A 13649-nucleotide genomic window follows, 5' to 3' on the forward strand; every position below is an offset into this window, starting at 1 on the left:
TTAGAACCACCAAAGGCTCCTATGTGGCTTAGTTGGCTAAGCGCTGGTCTTCGGCTCAGGTCATGACCCCAGGGTCCTGAGATCAAGCCTGCGTCAGGCTCTCTGCTCAGCAGGGAGTCTGCTTCTCCCTCTTCCTCTGCCCCTCCCCCCCTGCTTATGTGTGCTCCGTGTGCTCTCTCTCTCTCTCTCTCCCCTCTCCCTCTCTCTCCTTCTCTCAAAATAAGTAAATAAAAATCTTTAAGAAAAAAAAAAAACCCATGAGCCACTGTGGAAAGCACAGATTCAGTGCTCCTAAGGGGAGGCAGGGGTGCTAGTGGGAAGCTGAACATGTATTTGTCAAACTCCTATCCTCAGAGCTGGAGAAGCCTTACCACTAACTGATACAGTATTCTTAACCAGACCTTTTTGTGTTGTGGTCTTCCAGTCTGTAAATAATGCACAGACTCATGAACCTGAGGAGGCTGCAGGTGCAGTGTTCACAGAGGAACCATGGCAAGGCTGGGAAAAGCATGTTCAGAATCAGGCTTTCTCATGAGCATTTATAGGACAAAGTTAATTAAAGCGGGACTTCTCAGCATCTTGAACGAACTATTCCAGAGGCTTTTCCAAATACTGAAAAGCTCCAGAAAACAATCAGCCTGGCATTCCTCACAGTCTGATTCATACCTTAGTTACTGTTGAAAGGGGAAAGAGCTCCTTCTGACTTTGGGTCGTGCCCCCATTTTTGAGATCAGACAAGTGTGGAAACATGCTATTATTCTACAACAGTATTTAAATATTTCAGAATCGTGTGTAATCTAACAGTCCACATTGGTTTGAATTTTGTGTTTAACCTGGCAGGTCTTCTCATTTGTACTTCTCAGATTGAATGTCTTAGACTGGTTTTTCTGCTGTGAGACCCTATTGAATACAACTGTGGCTTCTCTTGAACATTTCTCTTGTCAAGATCGTCTCAAATTTCAGTCCCAGCTCTTGAGAACGTTCCCAGCATAATGGTCCCTGTTGTGATAGCATCTTGAAGCGCATGGGCAGTCGGTGGGGGGCTTAGAAAGCAGTCCAGTTTCCTTCCCCAGCCGGCTTTGATGCCTGGACCTAGACGGTACCACCCGGCCACCGGCACGGGCACCGATAAGCACAGGGCCGGCGCTGTGGCCTCAGCTGTGTTTAAGTTCATCTGTGGAGCTGTAATCATTAACTGAGAATTGGCGATCAGTGGTAACTTGACAGGACAGACTTGCCTCCATCACACCGCTGAGTCACTGGGGCCCGGGCGCCCGCCGGCTGCAATGTGAGCTGGGGGATGGGAGCCCCTCGGGAGGAACCCTCCATGGAGCTGTTCCCCGGGCACTCCCCCGACCCCTTTGCTGTGGCAGGGCGCATGTCAAAGACTAAAGTGCCCTTGAGCGATTGGCTTTCAGGCACAGGAGACCTCTGATGGGCTTCCTCTCCTGTGATGTGGTGAAAGGTGCATTCCAGCTTTAGAGTTCGACCACGGAGCGGGGAAAGTTTTGCAGTTTCAGTTCTCAATTGCCCTCTGCCAGCCCGCCCCACTCCCAGGCGGGTGAGGTGGTACCTCCGGGCTCGTGCTGCCCTCTGTTGGCCTTCTGGAGTCCCTGCTGCTGCAGCATGAGGTTGCAAAGTCAAACTTTTAAAATAGAAACCTCCTCGCATCTTTGGGGAAGGCTGCCTTTATGCCTTCTTCTGTGATTGGAATTCTAGGTTTATACCATGTATCATTTCGTAAAACATCTTGCTGACAATCTGCGAAATGCGCCGTTCATGTCAGCAGATGATTTCCGTGGTGGTGGCCAGCCCCGGACCGAGAGCACCAGCATGAGGTCCCTCATAGTGCAGGTATTTCCCCAAACTCTGGGTCTTAAGCAGGAAAGAGAAGGTGGTGTTTATTTCTCTTTTTTAAAATTCATCTCTTTAGGATGTTGGTGGAGCTGACTTTTACTTCATCTGTTGCTCTGGGATATTTCCTGAGGGTTCACACACACATTTAAATTCCAGGTGCTGATCTCGGGAATGAATGCCTCTGAGGATTTCTGTGCCTGGAAAATATCTGTCAACAGATTGCGTTTACATCCCTGTGTAAGTAGAGGCTTGTGTTGGTAAATCAACCTTATGGGAGTCTTGTCTTATTTTGTTGCTGGTGATTCCACAGTAAAATTGTTGTGAATGATCATCAGTGTTTGATCTCTATACCTTTCCCCTTAAACACTCAGCCCCCAATTTATTATTGAAAAAAGCCTATAATATGAACTCTTGCTTAAAAGCAAGGGTATGGATCCCATATTTGGGTCTTAGAATGGGAAGAGGAGAAGTTAGAAAATATTAAAGATACCCATTTCACTTAATTCAGTTGGAGATGCCATCTGGGCATCCCAGGGCATCTTTTCAGATGCGAGTATTCTCCAAACACCTCTATAGCTAGCTACTCTGGAATGCATCCCTGTACAGCAAAATGTATGCAAGCAGAATCTGTGAGCCTGGCATTTTTCAAACTGTGACAGATTTCTTAGACACATCTCTGCTTATAATGTGCTGAAGGAAGAGTGATTTCTTATTTCTAGCATCATAGCCATCATTTACTGAGTGTTTATCTTGAGCTCTTTCTAAGTCAAATTGCTTTTCCTTGTGTATCTTAATTGTCACAACCTTATGCAGCAGGTACTGCTGTTGACCCTCGTTTGACAGGTGAGGAGACTGACGCCCAGGGTCAAAGTAACTCACTCAAGGCGGTGCAGGGAGCTGGTTGCAGAGCTTGACACTCTGGATCCAGAAGCCTGCAGGGCCCCTCTGGCCCCACTGCCCCTGCAGAAATGGGAAACACAGAAGGAGAAATGGCTGGGCTGTATTTTGGAGACGGTATTTTAGCTCTGTCACAATTGCATGCATGATCTGGTGGGCTAGCCTACCATCATCTTTTTTTTTTTTTTTTTTTCCTACCATCATCTTTTGACTTGAGCTTCCTTAAGATAAATGAAAAGACAAAGCTTCCGAGAATGTGACTTGCTCCAGGTCACACTGCAAATCAGAATTGCGGCTGAGAGTCCAGCCCCTGCTCCTTCAGTGCTAGCCAAATCCTACTTGTTCCTAAGTCTTCTCCTTCCTCTTGGTGGGTTATTTGGTGCTGCTTCTGCTAATCAGAACCAAAGCTGATTTTACTGATTTACTCATGGGCTCATTGATAAAACCCTGAAACTTGGAGCCAGTGTATGCTCAGAGGTCCAGGTGGCCACTGAAGATTAGCTTCGTGTACAGCATCACAAAGCACTGAGCAGGAAAGAATGGTGGCTTGGAATCAGGCACATCGGGGTTTGGATTTGCCATTCATAAGCTTTGTGACGAAGGGCAAGTCATGTTCCTTCTCTAAACTTCTGTTCCTTCACATGGAAAATGGAGATACCACCAGCCTTGTTCGGTGGTAGTGAATGTTGAGAAAATGCACACAAAGCATGTAGCATGGTGCTGGCCAGAGGAAGCATTCTATAAATGAGAGTTATCATTATTTTTCAAAATGCCCTCCCATCTACTTCTTTTTTTTTTTTAAGATTTTATTCATTCATAAGAGACCCACAGAGAGAGGCAGAGACACAGGCAGAGGGAGATGCAGGCTCCCTTTGGGGAGCCCAATATAGGACTCAATCCCAGAACCCTGGGATCACGTCCTGAGTCGAAGGCAGACCCTCAGCCATGGAACCACCCAGGTGCCCTGCCTTCCCAACTACTTCTGAGTTTATTTCAGCCTTTACCCTGAAAAAGGCACTTCACAGCCCTGAGCCATCTAATAAAATGACAGATGTGTCTGTAGTGCTTTAAAAATAATAGACCGACTCTTTTCATATCCTGAATTCCATGTGACCCAGACAACCACTCCAGTATATGAATGTGTAGCTCCATTCTCTGGCTCAGGATACTGAAACTAGGAAAAATTAAATGATTGCCCGAGATCCCGTCATTAGTAAACAGCACAGGCAAAACTTTAACTCAGAACCACAGCCCCAGATCCTGTGCCGCTGGTTCGTCTGCTTCTTGCAAGGAAGCATTCTTTAAAGGCATGTAAGTCAACAGGAGAATGACCTAGAACTGAATGATCGAGCACGCATCTTTAGTGTGGCCTAAGTACTCAAGTTAGGACAGTCGTGTCCTGGTGTCTGCCGCATTTTGAAGCTGCGTTCTTAAAGAAGTGTCCTAGGCAGATGCAGTCTTCTTGTGAAATCCTCAAGCCCCTGGGGCAGTTACCTTAATCCAGCTTGTTCATGCAAGAACGGACTGGCATTTCAGTTCAGTGAAAACAATGATGTACTTGCACTGTTCCGCTTTTGCCACACAGGAGTTCCTGGTATGGGTTATTGATTCACATTTCAGGCTCCAGCTTTCCTATCAGATTTGGAAGAAAAAAATACAGAGGGACAGGACAGCTTGCTCAAAAACAGCATGAAGATGCTGGTACAGACTGGATTTTGAAATGGAAACCCATTCTTATGGCCTGTGGGCCAAGAGATGCCAAGGAAGGATTTTTGTTCCTGAAAGGTGATTATGTTAATAATGGAGTCAGAGAGTTGAACAATTTTAGGTGTGTGTTCTATGCCTGAGAAAGAATTGGTCAAATAAATAAATAACACTCCTTTCAAATGGTGCAGTACTTTAAAATTGTTGATGGTTAAAATAGAAACACCCTGAGTTTCAGAAATTCAGCCCTCCCCATATCCTGGCCTAAAAATACAGAACAATCAGATTGATTGTTGGAGATTGGAGGCCATGGAGAAATGGAAGCCTGCCCGTGTTCCCGGAGTACTGGCTTTCCTTGTCGTTGAATGTCACTGAAAGATTCAACCAAGTAAGCAGATACTTCTTCACCTAAGTTAAGGAGTCAGTCGCTGTCACTCTGTTTCTTTGTGCAAGTCCTGGAAAGGGAATGAATGAAGCCCTATTAATTCATCAACTTACTCTTTTTTTATGTCCCTACTAGCAAACAGTGCAACTTTTCCCCGTGTTATTCGGTCTCCAGTCTCCTCACGTCGACTTGTTTTCAAGAAATTGGCTTCATGCTTTAGAAGATAATGTATGAAGGAGCACGTGGGTGGCTCAGTAGGTTAAGCATTTGCCTTTAGCTCAGGTCATACTCTCAGGGTCCTGGGATCGAGCCCTGCATGGGGGTTCCCTGCTCAGTGGGGAAGTCTGCTCCTCCCTCTGCCTCTGACCCTTCCCCCTACTCATGTTCTCTCTCTCTCAAATGAATAAATTAAAAATCTTTTAAAAAAGAAGATGATGTGAAAACGGAGGCCCGGTACCTCAGTTTCTCCCCAAGGCTTAAAAACTGCAGAGAAGTATGCTAAATTGCTGTACTTAAGAAGTTCTTCCTGCTGGAAATACCTTGTCAGACTGGGCTCACAGGAAGAGACAGGTGGATGCAAAAGAGCATATCCACCTTTGCTCTTCTGCTAAGTTTTTTGAAAAGCAGGCTTAAGATATAATGCAGAAAACCTACCATATCTATCTGTTTCTGCTAAGGGAGCCAAACCGATGGTCGTGTATGTAGCATGTGTGTGTGCACATTCATGTATGTGTATATATGGGTCTGATGTCCATTTGAGGTAGGAGATATGTATGATGTGACCAAACATAAGAGGAAGAAATTAATTTTTTAAGAAGATTTTTCCCCCATAACTGAAGCATCAGTCATTTGAAAAACACTTCTAACTGGTAGGAAGCAAAAGCTGCAATTCGTCATTTGTAAAAAAGAAAGAATAAGCAGACCTTTCTGTTCAGATTTTGGATTTTTTTTTTAATTTTTATTTATTTATGATAGTCAGAGAGAGAGAGGCAGAGACATAGGCAGAGGGAGAAGCAGGCTCCAGGCACTGGGAACCCGATGTGGGATTCGATCCCGGGTATCCAGGATCGCGCCCTGGGCCAAAGGCAGGCGCCAAACCGCTGCGCCACCCAGGGATCCCATGATTTTGGATTTTTTTAACTGATGAGAATCATCTGGCTGCCTCTGTGCGTTTCCATACTGGTATTATGAATTATATTAGCATACACAGATGCAATGGACCCCTAAAGTAGTTACAAAATTCATGGAACAGTTATTGAAGAGTTATGGGGATTCTTCTGTCTCTACTTTTGGGTGTAAATGCTTGAATTGACTATCAGTTGAAACCGGTAACTAACTGCCTGTCGCTTCACAGAGCATATGCTTTCATCCACAGTCCGGGAGCTTTTATTGCATCTTTGCTGCAGTAAAGACTGTATATTCTTATAAGCCCATGGGCTTCATTCTCTTACTTACAGAAGATGAGAAAACCAGCTCAGGAGCAGGAAACATGTTCAGTAGATGCCTTTCCCGGAAGAAAGAGGAGTTTGTGTTGGGATCTCCTTAGGAAGAGGAGGCACTCCTCTAAAGCGTAAGAACATTCATCAGACCTAAGCCAAATCCCCCCCCACTGCCCCCACCCCTCCTGACTTGGCACCTGCTGAACCCACTTGAAATCACCAGCCACAGGCACATCATAATTAGATGTTCTTCCCATACTCATCACAGATGATAAATGAGGATGACGTATAAGGACAATCAAAAGGAGAAGCTGAAGATCAGTGAATTTATTTAAGCCAAGAGGACAGACAGACCCAGTGAATGATGCCACCAGGATTAGAACCCATCTTCTCAAGGTGATGCTGTTATAATAAAACTGAGAAAAGGTGAGGAGCATTTTTGTGTTAAAAAGAGTCTGAGTGAGTGAACCCTGATGCAATCTGGGCTGATGGGAAAAATTGGAATATGGCCTCAGTATTAGAGGATACTAAGAATTGCTCATTTTCTTAGGTAGGATGAAGGTATTATAATTATGTAGAAGAATGACCTCATGTTTTAAGACCTGCTCAACAAGTTAGGAGCAGAGTGTCAGGATGGTTGTCAACTTACTTTCAAACAATCCACAGAAATATGCATGTTCCTTATATACAGCGTAGCTAAAGCAAAAATGAACAATGGTTGAATTTTGGTGGTATGAATTTAGAAAATCTTTTGTTTTTAAAAAAGTTTATTTTAAAAAAACTTTATTCATTCACTTGAGAGTGAAAGAACACATGAGCAGGAAGGGAAGAGGGGGAGGGAAAAACAGACTCCCCGCTGAACAGGGAGCCCAACACAGGGCTCGATCCCAGGACACTAAGATCATGACCTGAACCCGAGGCAGCTGCCTAACTGCTAAACTACCCAGGCACCCAGGAAGTCATTTTATCGTCATTCTAATTTAACATATTTCTGAATTTTTCATAACAGTTTTTTAAAAATGAATGCCTATCGTGTTAGTGGCCTGTGGCCTGGATGCGTGAGTATTTTCTCAGATTCCTAGAAAGAACATGAAGGGGATGACATCAGTCTTCCTAATAAAATGATATCAGGAACCATAATGGGAAGGAGAAAAACAGCAAAAAATAACCTGCCAAGGAAAACTGAGAGGTCAAAGCCTGACTCTTGAGTTGTAGGGGAGGAGAACCTTAAGTAAAGCTAACAAAAATCTTTTTTTTTTAAAGATTTTTATTTATTTATTCATGAGAGACACAGAGAGGCAGAGACACAGAGGAGAAGCAGGCTCCATGCAGGGAGCCCGATGTGGGACTCAATCCCAGGGCTCCAGGATCACGCCCTGGGCTGAAGGCGGCGCTAAACCATTGCGCCACCGGGGCTGCCCAAAGCTAACAAAAATCTTTCAGTCATTGACGCAATTGAAGGAATTCGTCCTGGAAAAAGAACCATTAGAATCTCATTAGTGTCAGCCTATGACTTTGCCTCTGAGCTGTTCTGCTGTCTTCCTTGGACCCTAAAATCATAGTAATCCCTTGAACGAAAAGAAATTATCTCGAAGAGAAAGTAAGGTTTAGGAAAAAGAGTTTTCTTTCAGCGTCTACCAGAGCACCTGCTTATTTTGTACTCTTTACGTGTTTGTGGTCCTAGATGTCTGGCACCTGGGTACTTTGACTCCAGGAAGAGTTCTGCTGTTTTACCCAAGTAAAGACTCTCTCCCTTGACTTCCCATAGAGAGTAAAATGGTTGTTGACTTGCGCTGTTGTCTCTGAATGACAAAACTAAACCTTTGGGCAGATCAAGAATAAAGAGCACAGGTGTGTTCCCCTCACCCCTTCCAGCCACAGATTTGGTGATAATGGTACATGCATACATGATTCACGAAAGCTCTGTTCAGACCACAGAGTCAAATAGCCGCAGCCAGGTTTCAACTTTTTCCTTTCTAGGTTGTATTGAGCCTATGGTAAGAGAGCGTTCTGAAGAAAAAATAGATCATAAAGCTTCTTCAGGAAGCTGGTTTCATATGGTGGTTTAGATTTAAATAGTGATTGTCTAGCACCATTTGAAATCAGTGTTCTTGGGGGAGGCCAGCTGCACTACCAGTGACAAAAGGAATGAATGGGACGACCCCGAAGTATTTCAGAGCAAAGACCATATGGCTTTGAGCATCTGCATGATGTAGCTGATGCGTTCCTTTTACCCTGCCAACAGTTGTGTCATGTTTAACAAGCTAACTCTATGGATGTCTTCTTATTAAAACTGTGTACTCGTTCTGTGCAAGAACTCCTCGATAGGACAGACTCCATCATGTGAGGGTTAAAGGGCCACATACATGGCGGATTTATTGCTCCTTGGTCCCTCCCGCCTCTCACGTCCTCCTGTGACCCCTTAGAGGATGACTGATTTCTTTTGGTGTTCAGAGTCAATATAATTTTCTAGCACCATCTGAAATCGGTTATAATGATTGGGGAAGAGCACCCTGAAGCTGATGAAAGGAGAGAAAATATATTGGTGACCTTTGGGGCCACGGAGAAGAACTGGAGAAAACAGAAGTCACAGAGCAGAAATACCGAAGTAGCTCTTTTCAATTTTTAAGTTGAATTTCATTGCCATGTATAGTGTGTGTTATAACACTGGTACACGGTTAGCTGTTAGCATATTGCCAAGAGTTCTAGTTGAGAAATTTTCCACAGAATTTCTGAGGATTTTTGTTTTGATGCTAGATATGTAGGAAAAAAAATGGATAAAATCAGACTACTGGAGGTCATTTGAAAGGAGCATCGAGGGAGTAAATTCTGTTCACAGACATGTGCATGCATGACCTCATCTGTGACCTCCTGCCTGGTGACAGGGCTCATTCCATGGTTGACCAGGTCACTTTCCTAAAAGGCAGTACCCAGCCTCAGGCTGGCTAGAAGTTCAGTCTAACAAGGTGCATGAAGAAAGATGGTGTGGATAACCAAGTTTCTGTGTCTAAGACAGAACTAAGTTAATATGGTTCCGTTCAGTTAGTAAACAAGGTAAAGAAAGCCAGAGGTTATATTTGAACAATCCTAAATTACACCTTCTTACTATGGAAAGGGAAGTGGTGAGGTTAAAAACAGCACTGGTTTTCTAGAACCAAGCAAGGTGGGGAGAAAAGGCTTAAGAATGAGCTCCCGGGATCATCAGTGCTGCTGCTGACCACAGGTACTGATCTAGCCAAAGGTCGAGGGGGGAGGACACCTGATGGAATTCCGGGCCTTGTACTTCCAGTCTCTCTCTTTCCTGGAAAGGATACATGGCCTGACAAGTGACCTCCACCCTGCTTAAAGGAGCTCGTGCCTCTCTACCTGCCCTGCCCCTCCCACACCCACATTCTCCTTTCAACCTCCTTCTTATTTGTCTGGGAAAACACTTGGAATTTGCAGCCAAAACCTTGTCTACGACCACATCAAGTGAAGTCATGTCACTTCTTTTGCTGTCCTGTCATTACTGTTTCCCCAGGACCCTCTCTGTTGCTTTCCTACCTGCTCTGTTTTCCCTGACTAATCTCACTCCCTCCCCTGATTCTGGACCCCCAGCATGTATGGATTGCCCCCTGAACTAGAGCTCTAGCTACAGATCGTTTTTCAGAACTCTTCATTTCCATATTTTCAGTGGCATCTAGATAGTTCCACCTGCTATTCTAAACCTGCCTCAATTTGATAAACCAAAGCCACACCCCAAACTTAGCTCCCCCTGCTCTAAGGCTGGACACCTTAGACTTGCAGGATGGTTCTTGCCCTTACCCACACCACCCCAACACATTCACCCCACCAAGTCCTGTGGCTTTTCTCCCTCAACTCTTTATTGTTGTGGGGTGTTTTTAGATTTTTTACTTATTTATTCATGAGAGACAGAAAAAGAAGCAGACACAAGCACAGGGAGAAGCAGGATCCCCACAGGGAGCCCGATGCAGGGGACTGGATCCCAGGACCCTGGTATCACTGCCCTGAGCCAAAGGCAGATGCTCAACCATTGAGCCACTCAGATGCCCCTCCCTCAACTCTTTAAAATCCAGCCTTGAGCCTCCTAGGTAGCTTTCTTGCCCCACCTCCCACCTTCAATGTCACCCTTTGTGTTGCCACCATTTCTCTTTCTGAATGCACATGGGACCTCGTCCTTTCTCCATCCTTCATGATTTCCACTCCTGCTCTCCCAGCCTGTTTCCTGAGCTCACTCAGCCCCTTGCTCCAGATACCTTCACATTTCCGAGCCTGGGCCTCTGCCCGGCCCTCCCCACTCCATCATCCTCAGCCTGAGAGCTCTAGCTAATTCTTTAAAAACCCTGGCTCGTGTGTGCATGCATGTCAGTGCAGCCTTCGCTTTGCCTTCAACTTTGAGGCTTAGAGCACTGGCAGTGGCTTTTCTCCCTGTCCTCCCTTAGAACCTCACGTCACCCTCCATGTTGTCCTGTGATGACTTACGTAGTTACCAGTCTTCTCTGCTGGCTTGTAAGATCGTTGGATTTGAGAGGAGTGGTAGGAATGTACACACTATGTACATTCAATTCATATTCATATATGTGTGCAGGATCCTTCTGGGCTGTGCTTCTGCTTTTCAGCCAGTTCAGGGTTTCTCTCCCATTTTCATTTTCCAGATTCATGGGAATGACCCAAATTAAATAAAAGACAGTAAATCTGCTTCAAAGGGTGCGTATCCTTTTCTAAAACCTTTAAATATAATTTTGATGTATATTTCATGATGGATTATACACATTTTTTTCTTCAGCGCACATAAGTACTAAGAATTGATGTGTTTAATGAGTTAGCCTTGGGGAGAATAATTATTAGAAGGATTGTTGTCCTGTTTTAGAGAACAGCAAAGACACAAAAACAGATGTGTCCTAACTCTAACAGGGTTAGAGTTTGCTGAGCAGGCTGTGCCCATTAAATATAATAATTTACAGCCACTGTGTGCCAACTGCACGATCACTGCCCATTGTGCCCAACAGCCCTGCCAAGTGGGTAGTATTTCCCCCAAGTCATAGACAAGGAAGTAGAAGCACAGAAAAGTAACTTGCCTGGGCTTTCACAGCTTGTCGACAGTAGATTTGCATTCCAAATTGGACAGTAAACAATTACGATGATGATAGCAGCCAACACTGAGCTCTTATTTTGTGCTGGTCATTTGCTGAGCATTTAACGTGAATTACCTAATTTACTCTAACTTTCAAAATAGTTCTGGGAAGTAGTTACTATAATTCTCATCATTCCCATTTTGCAGATGAACAAAGAACAAAGTAATTTGTCCTTGTCCCCGATCATGTAACTGTCAAGTTTTCAGGCAGGTATACAAACAAACTCAGATCTCTCTGACTCCTTTGCCTATGCTTATAATTAGTACTATTCTTTTCAAAGTGGTTGATGGTAGTAATTGTGGGCACACTCATCTGGGTAGGCAGCCTCTGAGATGGTCCCCGTTGATCCCCACCTGCTGGGGTTCACACCCTGTGCAGTCCCTTCCCCTGGAGTGTGGGCTGGACCAAGTGACTTGCTTCTCTTAGATAGAATACGGCTAAGGTGAGGTGTCACTTCCAAGATTAGGTTACAAAGGGGCTGATCCTTTGTAACCATGATCATGCTTTCATGTTTGCTCACGCACTCTTTCTCTCTCTCTAAGGAAAGTGACCTGCCTTCTCAGGAGCTACTCAGTGGAAAGGCCCAGGTAGAAAGAAACCAATGTCTTCAGGCAACAGCTCATGATAACCTGCCTAGAGCCACATGAGCTTGGAAACGAATCCTCTCAACAAGCGTGGAGATGACTACAGCTCCAGCCAATACCTTACTGCAGCCCAGAGACACCTTGAACTACAGAATCCACAGAAATTGTTGCATAACAAGTGTTTATTATTTTAGGCCACTGCATTTTGGGGGGCTATTTGTTATGCAGCAAAAGAGGACTATTACAGCTTGTAGTACTCATATCTAGACTCAGATACCTGCTTATGGTACCTAGTTTGTCTTCCAATAAACATTTTGTTGAAGAATCACTTTAGGTTTACAGAAAAGTTGAAGAGATAATAGAGTAGTTTTTCTGCCACTCATCAGGTTTCCTGTTGTTAGTATTTCCTATAACCATAGTACATTTGTCAATACTACACCCACATTAGCACTTTACTGGTGACTAAAATTCAGACTTTATTCACATCTCACTAGTTTTTCCACTGATGTCCTTTTTCTTTTTTTTTTTTTTTTTTTTTTTACAAAGCTTTATTATGTAGTCTTATTTTTTCCAGGATCACGCCCTGGGCTGCAGGTGGCGCTAAACCACTGCGCCACCAGGGCTGCCCTGATGTCCTTTTTCTGTGCTAGGATTGCTATCGTATTTTAATGGCCTAGGAGATAATCATGCCTCATAACTGTGCTTGTGTGTGTGTGTGTGTGTGTGTGTGTGTCAAGAGAGAAGAAATACACATGTTTGCTAAAATCTGGGAGACTACTCACAGATAATAAAGGAATATTAGCAAGGTCTTTAATTAGGAGTCTTGCTTATAATTATTAAGAAAAATAACCATTAATGAAAAATGTGTAGGAGCACGTGGGTGGCACAGACGGTTAAGGCTTTGATTCTTGGTTTCGGCTCAGGTCATGGTCTCAGGGTTGTCAGAGCACCATGTTGGGCTCCGCGCTCAGTGGAGATTCTGCTTGAGATTCTCTCCCTCCTCCCTCTGCCCCTCCCCCTGCTCAGACATCCACAGTCTCTAAATAAAATAAATAAAATCTATTTTCAAATGTCTATTATGTGAAATTACTGAGGGGTAGGTGGGAATGGCTACAAATAAAAAATGAGGGATCCCTGGGTGGCGCAGCGGTTTAGCGCCTGCCTTTGGCCCAGGGCGCGATCCTGGAGACCCGGGATCGAATCCCACATCGGGCTCCCGGTGCATGGAGCCTGCTTCTCCCTCTGCCTGTGTCTCTGCCTCTCTCTCTCTCTCTGTGACTATCATAAAAAAAAAAAAAAAAAATGATTAAGGCCCCAACAAGTCAGAAATTCTAAATGTCAAGTCTACCTTATAAAAAGTAGTGTTTTTCCTTAACAAACTAAAACTTTGATTTTCATTTAATAGGATTATCAAAGATTATCAGATTTGCCAATAGCTATTTTGCATTATCATGTTGGTACAAATTAATTTTTATTTAATATGTGGAGTCTTAGTTTTCTTATAAGTATTTAAATGGAAACCATTTATCTAAGTGACCTGATTTCCTTTATTCTTGATTCCAATGCAGTGTGATCCTAGCCAAGTCACTTAGTCTTCTTGGGTTTTCCTTTAGTATCAATTTGTATTACCAGAATTTTACAATGAATT

The 13649-nt window shown here is 44.1% G+C and overlaps 1 long non-coding RNA gene and 2 other non-coding genes across 3 annotated transcripts in view; all 3 read left to right on the forward strand.

Moving 5' to 3' along the window:
• The window catches only part of LOC102155521, a 69303-nt gene extending 56094 nt beyond the window's left edge, over nucleotides 1-13209 (forward strand). The window contains exons 5-8 of the long non-coding RNA XR_005369296.1: nucleotides 2014-2094; nucleotides 6301-6413; nucleotides 6551-6708; nucleotides 11960-13209. This is a non-coding gene — a long non-coding RNA (uncharacterized LOC102155521). The remainder of the gene's footprint in view (nucleotides 1-2013; nucleotides 2095-6300; nucleotides 6414-6550; nucleotides 6709-11959) is intronic.
• Nucleotides 8328-8392, forward strand: MIR29B-1 (microRNA mir-29b-1). Its single transcript, NR_049252.1, has one exon. It is a non-coding gene; the product is annotated as a microRNA mir-29b-1 (primary transcript).
• Nucleotides 8715-8774, forward strand: MIR29A (microRNA mir-29a). The gene has a single exon (NR_049253.1). It is a non-coding gene; the product is annotated as a microRNA mir-29a (primary transcript).
• Nucleotides 13210-13649: the final 440 nt, after the last annotated feature.

This window comes from Canis lupus, chromosome 14, assembly GCF_011100685.1.
Source record: "Canis lupus familiaris isolate Mischka breed German Shepherd chromosome 14, alternate assembly UU_Cfam_GSD_1.0, whole genome shotgun sequence".
Lineage (NCBI taxonomy): Eukaryota > Metazoa > Chordata > Mammalia > Carnivora > Canidae > Canis > Canis lupus.